Source organism: Oryctolagus cuniculus, chromosome 11 (genome assembly GCF_964237555.1).
Source record: "Oryctolagus cuniculus chromosome 11, mOryCun1.1, whole genome shotgun sequence".
Taxonomy (NCBI): domain Eukaryota; kingdom Metazoa; phylum Chordata; class Mammalia; order Lagomorpha; family Leporidae; genus Oryctolagus; species Oryctolagus cuniculus.
The window spans coordinates 49921292-49934383 of NC_091442.1; the positions used below are offsets into that span (position 1 = coordinate 49921292).

A 13092-nucleotide genomic window follows, 5' to 3' on the forward strand; every position below is an offset into this window, starting at 1 on the left:
AATTCAGAAAGGAAACTCAACATTTTTCCTAAGTCAACGTCCGTCAAACTATATGTTTCCTTCCCTAACCAGGACACTGTACCCTTATGTAGACAAGAGTCCTCCTGGGAGACCTACAGAGAAATGCTGATATTTGCAAATTTTAGTTGGTTTTAAATACTTTTTAACTTATTTGAAAGGCAGACAGAGACAGAGAGGGAGGGATGGAGGGAGGGAGAGAGAGAGAGAGAAAGAGATCTTCCATCTGCGGGTGTACTTCCCAAATGCCCTCAAATAGCTGGCGCTGGGCCAGGCCAAAATCAGGAGCCTGGAACTCATTCTGGGTCTCCTACGTGCGTGGCAGGGACCCAAGCACTTGGACCACACCTGCTGCCCTCTTGGGTGTGAGTGAGCATCAGCAGGAAGCTGGACTCAGAAGCAGAGCCAGGATTCAAACTGAGACAATGTGATCCCAAGCAGGGGAGCCAGACGCCTGCTCCAAATGCCAGATTGTGATAAGCTGGAAGCAGAGATATAAGAACACCTGGGAGTAGAAAATTCAGAGCCTGCCAGGCAGGGATGCGGGCGTGGAGGGTGCAGGGGACTGGACTGCTGAGCAACCTGACACCACTAGACTGTCGCCCCAGAGCGCACACCACCCGCCTCCAGGGTCCTGGGCAAATGCAGTTTTGAAATTTCCTCCATTTTTTTTTTCTTTCCTGTTTTACCTTTAGTTGCAACTAATTCAAGCAATTTGAAGTGCATAAATAAATAAAACAATAAATAAATAAATACAACAAAACCCTGTCCTTCCACCCCAATCCTGCTTCCCAGAGTCAGACTCCAGGGCAGATGGGCAGCCATGCACACCACGCAACATACACAAGCTATGTTATCTTTATGTAACAGGCATATTACTCTGCAGTTTGCTTTTTTCTTTTTTAAAAAAGATTTATTTACTTGAAATGCAGAGTTACATGGAGAGAGGGGGAGAGAGAAGGGGGGGGAGGAGAGAGAGAGAGAGAGAGAGAGAGAGAGAAAGAATGAATCTTCCATCCACTGGTTCACTCCCCAAATGTATACAATAGTAAGATCTTGGCAGTCTGAAGCCAGGAGCTTCTTCCAGGTCTCTCATGTGGGTGGTAGGGGCCCAAGCATTTAGGCCATCTTCTGCTGCTTTCCCATGCACATTAGCAGGGAGGTAGATCAGAAGTGGAGCAGCCAGGACTTGAACTAGTACTCATATGGGATGCTGGTGAGGCAGCTAGCAGCTTTACTCGCTGTGCCATAGGACTGGTCCCAGTAGTCTGCTTTTTTTGGTCAAACTTATACTATCAAGAGATCTTTCCATGCCTTCTTCATGTTTTAAAAAAAAAAAAAAAGCAAGCATTTGGAGCTGGCATTGTGGTGCAATGGGTTAAGCCAATGCCTGTTGACATCAGTATCCCATATAGGCAATGGTTTGAGTTCCAGTTGCTCCATTTTTGAGCCAGCTCCCTGCTAATGTGCCTGGGAAAGCAGCAGAGGATGGCCCGAGTCTTTAGGCCCCTTTCACCCATGTGGGAGACCTGGATGGAATTCCAAGCTCCTAACTTCAGCCTGGTACAGCCCCAACCATTTGTGGCCATTTTGGGAGTGAACCAGCAGATTGAAGACCTTTCCCTCTCTCTCTCTGTAACTCTGCCTTTCAAATAAATATATAAATAAATCTTAAAAAAATACTCACTGTTGTTGCAGGGTGAAGCACGATGTATTTACTATACTCTTTCAGAGAGAGACACTGGGCAAATCCACGTTTTCTCCGACAAACTCTCTGCAGAAAACACCCTGTTCACTCCTCCTCCTCCTCCTTCTCTGTCCCAAGAGTGAACCAACAACCATTTTGAAAGAAACCATCCCCAGGAGGACGTGCCTTTGGGAGGGCTCAGGAGAAAGCCCTGGGGGCAGGTGGGCTGGAGAATTGATAAGACTGCTGAGCTAGTGTCCCAAGGCCAAACAGTGAAGAAAAGAAGCCTGTCCAAGAAGCCTGTCTCCCAGCTGTGGGCAGTCCTGCATCAGAGCCAGCGGGGGGTGCCCCGCCCAGCTCTCACTTATTTACAGGAAGTGGCACAAAACAAGGACTTGATAGTGGAGGTGCACTGTTCCACAAGACTCCCAGATGCCCAAGAGCAGGCTACACATGGGACAAGGCCTGAAGGCAGAGGAGGCCCAGGGCCATACCGCCACAAATCCTCTGTGCCTCAAGGAAAAGCCCAGTTAGTTCAGTGTGCTAAGCAGCTGCCTGCGATGCAGGCATCCCACACGGGCGCCGGTTTGAGTCCCGGCTGTTCCAATTCTGATCCAGCTCCCTGTTAATGTGCCTGGGAAAGCAGTAGAAGATGGCCCACATGCTGGGGCCCCTGCACCCACGTGGTAGACCTGGAAGAAGCTCCTGGCTCCTGGCTTCGGCCTGGTGTAGCCCTGGCTGTTGTGACCATTTGGGGAGTGAACCAGTGGATAGAAGCTCTCTCTTTCTCTCACTCTATCCCTCTCTCTATGTAATTCTTTCAAATAAATAAATAAATCTTTTTTTTTTTTTATAAAGAGAGATGAGAGAAAATCATTCAGTCATGAAACAAAATAGCATGCTAAGGGGTGGACACTGAGCCTACTGGTTGAGACATCTGTGTTCCATACTGGAGCACCTGGATTCCATACCTGGTTCTGGTTCCTGATTTCAGCTTTCTGCCAACGCAAACCCTGGAGTCCTATTCAAAATATCCAAAAGGTGGAAGCAACCCATGTATTCAACAGATGGATGGATAAAGAAAATGTGATTTATACACACAGTGGAATATTAGCCTTAAAAAGGAAGGAAATTTGGGCCAGCGCTGAAGGGTAAAGCTGCCACCTGCAGTGCCAGCATCCCATATGGACACTGGTTCAAGTCCAGGCTGCTCCACTTTCGATACAGCTCTCTGCTATGGCCTGGAAAAGCGGTAGAAGATGGCCCAAGGCCTTGGGCCTCTGCGCCCACATGGGAGACCAGGAGAAAGCTCCTGGCTCCTGGCTTTGGATCGGCACAGCTCCAGTCGTTGTGGCCATCTGGAGAGTGAAACAGTGGATTGAAGACCTCTCTCTCTCTGCCTCTCCTTCTCTGTGTAACTCCGACTTTAAACAAAGGAAGGGAACTTGGAAACAAGCTACAACACAGATGAACATAGAGGACAGTACTCTTAGTGATCTTATTTGGATGCAAAATCTAAAAAAGTTGACCCCAGAGAAGCAGAGGGCAGAATGGTGCTTACTAGGGGAGAAGGGGAGTGGGGAATACAGATATGCTGGTTAAAGGGTACAAAGTTTCAGTTGGACATATGAGTAAGTTCAGAATCTATTGTACAGCATGATGGCTACAGTCAATACAGTATACTACATGATATGCACTGTACCCTTGAAAACTGCTGAGAGACTGAATCTTGTTTTAAAATTTATTTTCATTTTTATTGAACAGCATGGAGAATGAGAGAAGTCTTCCATCTGCTGGTTCAGGCCCCAGATGCCTTCAACAGCTAGGGTTAGGCCAGGATGAAGTCAGCAACTTGGAACACAATCTCCTATGAGGGTGGCAGGGACTCAAGGGCTTGAGCCACAACCTGCTGCCTCCCAGGGTATGTGTTTGCAGGAAACTGTTTTGGAAGTGGAGGTGTGACTTGAACCCAGGCACTTTGATATGGGATGCAGGTATCTTAACCTCTGTGCCAAATGCCTGCCCTGAGAGTAAATCTTAAATGTTCTCACCGCACACAAAACATTAAGTGTTTGAGGTGATGGAACTGTGAATAGGTTGATTTATTCAGTTCATAATGTATACATACATCATAATATACACATACATCAATGTATACATACATCAAATGTATACATACATACATACATACATATTTGATATACATCAAAATATCACACTGCACACAGCAAATATCTTTGATTTTTGTTTCTCTATTACATCTTAATAAAGCTGGGGGGAAGGAAAGGATTAAAGGGCAGTAGAGATCCATTACCAAAAGACGCAGATACAGTTAACACGATTAAACAGTATGCTTAAAACAGTTAAGAGGGTAAATTTCATATTGCATGTCTTTTCAAAAGATTTCTTTTAACTGAAAAAAATTTTAATTGAAAAAGACATGTCTTCATGTCTATGGGTTACAACATATCCATATATAGCACACGAATTACAGCAATATATGCTTTCCAGAGTTCTCTCCGATGCCCCAGCTGGTGTAGACGGCGAGGTCCCTGTCTGTCTCCAGCAGGACAGCTGTGATTGTGGGCTGTACCTTCCTGCGTGGCCTCAGCTGCTAAGCACAGATGCAGCCTGACCCCCAGTGGCCAGGACTGGGCAGCACTGGGCAGGGTGGGGAAGCATGGTGGTGGGCTTCAGGCCCTGACCCAGGGAGGTGACAGAAGACACTGGCCAACAGGGGCTCCTGTCGGCACCTGCTGAACCTGCAGTGTTTGATCAATGACCTGAGTGCTACCCTTCTGTGTCCAGCAGGTACTTGATAAATGTCACCGAGACACCTGCTAAAATGGATTGGGCCAGGTTCTTTTCCCTTAAGGAAGTGCCAAAACCACACAGTGTGACTCTCCAACTACCTTTTCCTTGGAACACGGCTTACTGGGGCCTGTGTTGTGGCGCTGCAGGACCTGGCAGCCCATGTAGCAACATCAGTTGAGCCCTGGCTGCTCCACTTCCAATTCATTTCCTTGTTCTTGTGCCTGGGAAGGCAGAAGAAGATGGCCCAAGTACTTGGGCCCCTGTCACCCACATGGGAGACCTGGATGGAGTTCCTGACTCCTGCCTTTGGCTTGGCCAAGCCCCGGCCATTACTTCCATTTGGGGGAGTGAACCATTGTATAGAAGCTCTCCCTCTGTAACTACCTTTCAAATAAATAAATGCATTTAAAAAAAATTAAAAAGCATGGCTTTGTGCACACTGGTGGTGTTACAAACAACCCGGGCAAGATGTGCAGGGAGCAGCCATGCTCCTGCTGCCAAGGTCAATGGAAAGAGACTGAAGATGAGGTTCAGTGGAATCTTCCTGACCCATGCAAAGACATTCCTAAATAAAGGGAGAAACTGTTGATCTGCACCCCCTGCCCCAATTACAGGGGCAGGACCGCAGAGTCCCGCCCAGCTACCAGAGGCCTCTTGGCTCATCATAGCTTCTTGGGGGCTGTCAACAAGGTAGTCCAGAACATGTCATTGTGGGCTGTTGGGGAACAGTTTCAGAAAACACCTCGTCCATGGAAACCACTGCTCACCTTGCTGCTCCTTATTCTACCACCAGCGAAGCCAGGATGATCGTCCCCACAAGGGGCCACTTAGAGTCTTGGTGCTGCTCCAATTTCCGGAAATGCCTCACTGCACACCACTCCTCCCTCCCTTCCTCCCTCCCTCCTTAGAAATGCAAACAGCTGGCACCATGGTAGTGGCACAGCAGGTGAAGCCGCCACCTGTGACATCAGCATCTTACACCCTGCATGGGCATCTTGCAACTCTGGACTTGCTCCACTTCCAACCCAGCTCCCTGCTAATGCAACTGGGAAAGCAGCAGCAGAACGGCCCAAGTACCTGGGCTCCTGCTACCCACATGGGAGATCTGAACGGAGTTCCAGTCTCCCGGCTTTGACCTGGCCTGGCCCCAGCTGCTGCAGCCATTTGGTGAATAAACCAACAGATGGAAGATCTTTCTCTCTCTCTGTCTCTGTGTTTCTCCCACTTTATCTGTCACTCTGCTTTCAAGTAAATAAATAAATCTTTGAAAAAAAAAAAAAAGCAATCAACTCAGCCCGCCACACATAAATCCTGGCATCTCTTTAGAGCCCCAAGGCTCCAGGGTGAAGGCAGAGATGAGAACACCCCTTTCTCTATAAAGCTGCCACAGGCCCAAGGGAAGGAGAAAAGAAGCCCAGGGATTCTTTCTCTGAAGCTTCAGGCAGGGCCTACCAGCGACATGCATCTGCATCTGCACCGCCCCCGAGCCCTGCAGGTTCCTGGGTGGCTCCCAGAGCGACTCCGGTGCTGAGGGGCAGGACTCACAGCTAAGAGGCTCATTATAAATAATAAACACTATTTACCTGGGCAGTTCAAAAGCCTCTTCAGTTTCTTCTTCATCCGAACTGAATTCAGGATTCCACACATGCACAGAATGTCTGCACATGAAAACCAAACTTGGCCAGCATCGGGCAGCTAAGTGCAAAACTGGGGGCAATATTCCAGATAAAGAGAACACCTGGCTTTCTCACAGCTTTATGTATTTCTTTATAAAGTTGAAATGAGTAGAATTTCAGTAATTATTCTAATGCTATAAGGCTTAATTTAAAACCCCACCAACAAAATCCCATTTTCATTCAGAAGAGAAAAACCCTATCCCCAAACAAAATGGACACTGCCCCCGAGGCAGCTAGCTGTCTTCAGCTTTCTCCTTGCAGGACAATGTGGCCCTCTGGAGGCCGAAGGAGCTAGGTGTTGGGTTGCATTTAATTTATGCGCAGCAATGAGGGAATTTAATCTGTGCCGGGTATGGAGGACATGGCAGAGAAGGGTGCTCTCAGAAGCAGCCTGGGTGTGTGGATCGTGTGGGGACCCACAGGGCTCCTGGAGCAGGAACAGTACCAAACAAGGTGCTGCCTTGCACAGCGGGGTCCCACTTTAAACAGCCCTGCAGTTCAGTTCACGGCTAACTCCGACATTTCTAGTCCACAGTTCTGACCATGACGCTTGCTCTGTATTACTGCTAGCATGGCCTTTCCTTGCTTTTCAAATCGTATGCTAATTTATTGATTTTGCAAAACAAGCTCTAAAGATCTCAGCAATAAAGTTTGAGAAGCTGATTTTTCTTTTTTTAAAAAAAATCAAGTAATGTTTAAGAAGCTATGTTTTTTAATGTGCTTGTTCCAACAAAGTAAAAGTAAACTAATAACTCATTTAATTTATTATTTTAACATCTGTTTCCTAGAGACTTTTGAGCAGATATCATAAAGATTTAAAACTCTGGGGCCAGCATTGTGGCGTAACAGGCTAAGCTTCTGCTTTCAGTGCCAGCATGCCACATGGGCACCAGTTTGAGTCCCGGCTGTTCTACTTCCAATCTAGTTCCTTGCTAATGTGCCTGGGAAAGAAGTGGAAGATGGACCAAGTGCTTGGGGCCCTGCCGCCCATGTGAGAGACCCGGAAGAAGCTCCTGGCTTCAGACTGGCTCACCTCTGGCCATTGTAGCCATTCAGGGAGTAAACCAGCAGATGGAAAACCTCTGTCTCTCTAACTCTTTCAAATAAAATAAATAAATCTTAAACAAACAGAAAGATTTAAAACTGTCCCAAAAAACCTACTGGGTTAGGGTCTCTTGAAGATGACATCTTAGTACACAGGAGGGCTGACTCTGGCATCCGGCTCCGTGACCCTGGACAACTCACTTTACTCTCTGGGCTATTTCCTGATCTGAATAACCTCGTTAGGATATTATGAAAATTAAAAAAATATTTATTTATTCATTTGAAAGGCGGAGTTACAGAGAGGGAGAGACAGAGATCTTCCACTGGTTCACTCCCCAGTGGCTGAAATGGTGGGGGCTGGACCAGACCGAGGCCAGGAGCCAGGAACTTCTCTGGGTCTCCCACGTGGGTGCAGGACCCAAGCATTTGGTCCATCGTCCCCTGCTTTTGCAGGTGTGTTAACAGGGAGCTGGGTCAGAAGTGGAGCAGCCTGGACACGAACTGGCACCCATATGGGATGCCTGTGCTGCAGGTGGCAGCTTAATCAGTTATAGTACAGCACTAACCTCTGTTTTTTTTTTTTTACTTTTAAATACTTTGTTTTTAATTTTCAATTTTCGTGATAATCTTTATCATAAAACAAAAACACACTGTACAAAAATGCAAAAATTGGTGCTGGCACTGTGGCATAGTGGGTAAGGTCGCGCCTGCAGTGCTGGCATCCCATATGGGTGCCTGTTCGAGTCCTGGCTGCTCCACTTCCAATCCGGCTCTCTGCTATGGCCTGCGAAAGCAGTGGAAGATGGCCCAAGCCCTTGGGTCCTTGCACCCATGTGGGAGACCCGGAAGAAGCTCTGGGCTCCTGGCTTCGGATCAGCTCAGCTACAGCCATTGCGGCCAACTGGGAAGTTGATAAAAGACCTCTCTGTCTCTCTCTCTCTCTCTTTCTCTCTTTCTCTCTCTGTAACTCTCTGTGTAACTCTGACTTTCAAACAAATAAATAAATCCTTAAAAAGAATAAAAAAAGAAATCAAAAAATAGTTTCCTCCATTTTACACTTTTTCTACAAGTTTTTTTTCTATTATATTTTTTAACTCCTTAAACTTTTTTTTTTTTTTTTTGACAGGCAGAGTGGACAGTGAGAGAGAGAGACAGAGAGAAAGGTCTTCCTTTGCCGTTGGTTCACCCTCCAATGGCCGCCGCGGCCGGCGCGCTGTGGCCGGCGCACCGCGCTGATCCGATGGCAGGAGCCAGGAGCCAGGTGCTTTTCCTGGTCTCCCATGGGGTGCAGGGCCCAAGCACCTGGGCCATCCTCCACTGCACTCCCTGGCCACAGCAGAGAGCTGGCCTGGAAGAGGGGCAACCGGGACAGAATCCGGCGCCCCGACCGGGACTAGAACCCGGTGTGCCGGCGCTGCTAGGCGGAGGATTAGCCTAGTGAGCCGCGGCGCTGGCTCCTTAAACTTTTTTTTGTGTATGAAAAACTCAGACATAAACACATCCATTAGCCTAGACTCACACGGGGTCAGGATCATCAGCATCACTGTTTTCCACCTACATGTCTTGTCTCACTAGGAGGTCTTTGGGGCAGTGACATGGAGCTGTCATCTCCTATCACAGTAATGACGTCTTCTGGGACAGCTCCTGCCTGAGGGTTTTTTTTTTTTTTTTTTCAATAAGCAGATGGGAGTACACTCACATAAAAAATACAACAATAAGTCCATAAACCCACAACATGGCTGTTTACCATCATTACCAAGCATTCTGTACTGTACATAATTGCACATCCTACACTTTTTTGAAATATTTATTTATTTATTTGAAAGTCAGAGTTACACAAAGAGAGAAGGAAGGCAGAGAGAGAGAGGTCTTCCATCCACTGGTTCACTCCCCAATTGGCCACAATGGCAGAAGCTATGCCGATGGGAAGCCAGGAGCTAGGAGCTTCTTCCAGGTCTCCTACATGGGTGCAGGGGCCCAAGGACTTGGGCCATCTTCTACTGTTTTCCCAGGCCATAGCAGAGAGCTGGATCAGAAGTGGAGCATCCGGGACTTGAACCAGCGTCCATATGGGATGCTGGCACCGCAGGCAGTGGTTTTACCGCTACACCACAGTGCTGGCCCCATGTCCTACACTTTTAGGTAGAGAGAGACACAGATGCAGAATAGCAGAGCAGAAGGTTTGGTTCCAAAAGCATCACTACAAATAAGTGGGTAACGTATTGCACAATGACATCTTGACAGCTGCATCAAGGGATCATAGAAATCTCTGGACTCCATTGTGGGGTAACGGTTGTATCGTGGCCCATCAGTGAGGCAAACATTGCTATGCAGTGCATGACTGCCCACATACAAGTAGTTACACACACGAGGTGCTCCATCTACACTTCTATGTCTACATTCATGATTACAGTCTCTGTATTACTGCACCAAGATCAACTTCTAGCTTAAGTTCATCCAGAAAATTCCACTGTAAAGAAAGTAGCAGTTATTCTATTCTTCTGGAAACAGCCAGGGACAATGTAGAAGAAATGCAGAACTGGCAAAACCATAGTTTTCGCAGCTGCCATTGTGACAGAGATGATGCGTCATGTAAAGCAGCAGGCAGGAAGCTCCAAGGGGTCCCCAGCCCCTCCATCAAACCCATTTTGGGAGCTGACACTGTGGCGAAGAGAATAAAGCCTTCGCCTGCAGTGCTTGCATCCCATGTGGGTGCTGGATCAAGTCCCGCATGCTCCACTTCCGATACAGCTCTCTGCTATGGCCTGGAAAGCAGTAGAAGATGGTCCGAGTCCTTGGACCCCTGCACCCACGTGGGAGACCTTGGAAAAAGCTCCTGGCTCCTGGCTTCGGATTGGCGCAGCTCTGGCCGTTGCAGCCATCTGGGGAGTGAACCAGTGGATAGAAGACCGCTATCTCTCTCTGCCTCTCCTCTCTCTGTGTAACTCTGACTTTCAAATAAATAAATAAATCTTTAAAAAAAAAACCCACATTGAACAACTGGAATCAACTATTTTGAAACTCTGAAATCGTTACCAACACTCGTAGTAGCATGATGAAAGAGGCTACCAATCTTTGTAAGAGATGGGCCTTAGTGAGCCAGCTATCTACCATCTTCCACTCCTGAACAACACCACAGAAGAGCAGTCCAGACTCCTCCAGCATCCGGCTTGTGCCAGGGTGGACAGAGAGAACACTTGTCCTCCTACAAACAGAGCTGAGCGTTTTGGTTGGTCTGATGGTTCCCCGAGGGACGAGAGTGGACACCTGTCTTGCTTTTAGCCTTTCTGAGCTGCACCAGCTTCCTCCAGAAGTGTCTATCAGAAGATGCAAGGGGACAGGAATGCCTTTTGCCAAGCCACTGGCTGAGTGCCAAAATCAGAAACTTCAATTCAGCGCCTATCACAAAGATTTACATGAGTTTCAAAAATGGCTTGGAAAAGTGATAAAAAGACAGTTGCAGTTCTCGATTAGTATCATCGTCAATCCCTGAGGTGTGGAGGAATTAGAATTCCACTGTTATCTCAGTATAATTTCCAAAATGCCATTCAACAACAACAACCTACCAACAAGTAAGTCATATGCGGCATATTCGAGAGATAAAGCCATTTGATAGGAAGCAAATCTGACCCTGAGGAATGTCAGACACTGGAATTATGAGTCAGGGATGTTAAATCAGTTGTCATTTTTTTTTAAAGATTTATTTATTTATTTGAAAGGCAGAGTTACAGAGACAGAGGCAGAGGCAGAGGCAGAGAGAGATCTTCCATCTGCTGTTCACTCTCCAAATGGCTGTAATGGCTAGAGCTGAGCCCATTCAAAGTCAGGAGCCAGGAGCTGCTTCTGGGTCTCCCATGAGTGTGCAGCGCCATCTTGCAGGCCATGGCAGAGAGCTGGATCGGAAGTGGAGCAGCAGGGTCTCGAACCGGTGTCCATAGCGATGCTGGCACTGCAGGCGGCGGTTTTACCTGCTTCACCACAGCACCGGCCCCAAATCAGTTGTCTTAAATGTGCTCAATGAGCTAAAGGAAACCAATGACAAAGACCAAAGGAAATCAGGCAATCATATATATATATATATATATATATATATGATATATGATATATACACGAGATGTATATATCAATAAGAAGACAGAAAAACCAAATTCTGGGACTGAAAAGCACAATAACTGAAACAACAACTTTACTAGAAAGTTCCAACAGTATATCTGAGCAAGAAGAAGGACTGAGTTCAAGGAGGAGAAACAAAACAAAACAAAACAAAAAAAAAAAAGAAAAGAAAAGAAAAGAAAAGAAACCTGAACGCAGTGTAAAAGTTCTGTGAGATACCATCAAGAATGGAAAAATATCATAGGACTCCAAGGGAAAAAGGGAAAAAGAGGCAGGACAAAAAACTGCCCAAAAAAAGGCCCCGAGCTTCCAACATCTGATTAAAGATGTACATTTACAGATCCAGGAAGGTAAAAGACTCCAAGCAGGATAATTTCTAAGTTATCCACACTGAGACACACCAAAGTCATCCCCTCGAAACCCAGAGACAGAGAATTCTGAAAGCAACAAAAGACAGGCAGTTTTTCTTATACAAATGCTGCTTGGTAACACTGACAGCTACCTGGTCCTCCAGAAACAAGGCCATTGAGGAGGCGGCGGTAGAAATAATTATCAACCGAGAATTCTGTGTCTAACAAAACTATTCTTCAAGAATGAAGGAGAAATAAAAGGCATTTCCAGATCAACAAAATCTGAGTGAGTCCATTACCGACGGACCTGCCCTGTAAGAAATGCCAGGTTGGGTTCAAGGCAGAAAGGAAAGGGCACCAGACACTAATTTGAGTCCATGTGAAGAGATACACAGCCCTGGTGAAGGGCGACAGACAGGTAACACAAAAGCCAGCTCTATTGCCCTTCTGGCCTGCAGCAACCTCCTTGTTTCTTCTCTCTGATGTAAAAGGCAGTAACGGAGGCGATGTTTGTGCCAAAGCTCCGGCTGTGTCCCCAGCATTCCATATGGGAGCTGCTTCTGTGTCCCAGCTGTTTCACCTCCAATCCAGCTCTGCTGTGGCCTGGGAAACCAGCGGAACATGACCCAAGTGCTTGGGCCTCTGCTACTACAAAGGAGACCTGGAAGAAGTTCCTGGCTCCTGGCTTTGGTCTGGCCCAGCCCCGGCTCTCACAGCAATTTGTGCAGTGAACCAGTGGATGCAAGATCTCTCTCTCTATTTGATTTTCAAAAAAATAATTAAATCTTTTTTAAAAAGTCGTTAAATGCATATAAATATAATTTTTGACAACATAAAGAGGATAATGAAGATGCACTGGAATAGAGTATTTTTTAGCATTGAAACTACACATTGGGCTGGTGCTGTGGCACAGCGGGTTAAAGTCCTGGCCTGAAGCACCAGCACCCTATATGGGCGCCGGTTCTAGTCCCAGCTGCTCCTCTTCCAATCCAGCTCTCTGGTCTGGGACAGCAGTGGAAGATGGTCCAAGTCTTTGGGCCCCTAGACCCACATGGGAGACTCGGAAGAAGCTCTTGGCTCCTAGCTCCTGGCTCCGGATCAATGCAGTTCTGGCCCTTGCAGCCATCTGGGGAGTGAACCAGTGGATAGAAGACCTCTCTCTCTGTCTCTACCTCTCTCTCTAACTCTTTCAATAAATAAAATAAATCTTTTAAAAAAAGAAACTACATATTATTCAAATTAGATTATCAATTTAAGGTGTTAATTGTAACCCCCAATGTAACCACTAAGAAAAGAACTAAAATATATACAGAATAAAGGAAATCAAAAGAGTACATTACATTGTGATTTAATGCTATAACTAGTACTCAAACAGTATTTTTCACTTTGA

The 13092-nt window shown here is 46.6% G+C and overlaps 1 protein-coding gene across 5 annotated transcripts in view; it reads right to left on the reverse strand.

Annotated features, from left to right (window-relative positions):
* The window catches only part of NINL (ninein like), a 146077-nt gene that overhangs the window by 78394 nt on the left and 54591 nt on the right, over positions 1 to 13092 (reverse strand). The window contains exon 1 of one of the 5 annotated variants that reach the window (XM_051834443.2): positions 1706 to 2479. The exons of the other annotated variants lie outside the window; for them this stretch is intronic. The gene's annotated coding sequence lies outside the window, so the exon portion shown is untranslated. Of the gene's footprint in view, positions 1 to 1705; positions 2480 to 13092 lie in introns of those variants that run through there. 5 annotated transcript variants of the gene reach the window in all.